Below are 1,159 nucleotides of genomic sequence, written 5' to 3'. Positions count from 1 at the left end.
GAGAGGTATAAAATTATTCTTATATATCATTTGTACTGCTCAGAGTTGAAAGAAAGAAAACGTTTATTGCCAACATTATAATAACCCCAATTACAAAAACAATTTATTGTTCTTAATTTAAAATATACATGATGACGTAATTTTCTTTTAAATATTAACTACAGATGTTCTATGGAAGAGAATCGATACAAGCTTTTGTATCGATTCTCTAGCAGTGGAAATTAAAAAAAAGAAATATGGCCTATATAAACCACCACTTAAGACTATTACGTAGTAGGGCTGTGCAAGTAATAACAAATGGTATACCTGTATATGTTAGTTACTAAACTTATTAGTACTCATTGCAACTGTATTGTTACATCACTATTTTTTCTAAGATATATCAACCGAGTCTCGGAGCGTGTAGTGACACTAGGTAGTAGTCACTAGTAACAACAGTAATAATTCTGAGGTTACGATACGATATTATGTCTGGCAACGGCAATCATTTACAGTATATTTAACTTGTCTTAAATATACTGTAAATGATTGCCGTTGCCAGAAATATAAAAGTATAAAATTGAATATAAAAACATAGTTCAAAATAAGAAAAGAAATATAAAAGGTCTGTCGCCAACTACTACGTTACGGCTTAAGTACTAGTTACTCTGTACGGTATATATAATTTGTAATTTATATTTTATAGTTCTGCTCTCCTGACGCTGTAAGGGAATTTATAAGCAAGTTGTATAACAACATGTAAAACATAGACTAACGATAATATTTTTATATGGGTAATGTTTGTGCATATATAACGAATGCATATACTACCGATTATAATTTGAGTGTTGTAATGTAATATATGTACCACAAATAATTAAAGTATTTACTATTACTAGTTGGACTCCATTTTCTGCAATCAGCCTCCCATCTGAGCCGTAGTGCGTGTAGAGCTGAGACTACTATAGTAGCCAGCCAATCACCTCCCAAAAGCGCAGAAGTCTCCTGATGTCTTCACAGGCTTCACGGAGCGACCTCACCGTTTCGAGGATTTTTTTTCATTATGTAGCCAATGCTACGCTCCATTACATACATAGATTACGTGAGCAACTGTTTCTTCGACTTCAAAGCAGCCCCGACAAAGGGGACTGACTGACAGTAGCACCTATTGTGTATAGGT

The sequence above is a fragment of the Achroia grisella genome, unplaced genomic scaffold (genome assembly GCF_030625045.1).
Source record: "Achroia grisella isolate CSIRO2021 unplaced genomic scaffold, CSIRO_AGI_Agris_v1 utg474, whole genome shotgun sequence".
Classification (NCBI taxonomy): Eukaryota; Metazoa; Arthropoda; class Insecta; order Lepidoptera; family Pyralidae; genus Achroia; species Achroia grisella.
This window is presented reverse-complemented; position numbering follows the sequence as displayed.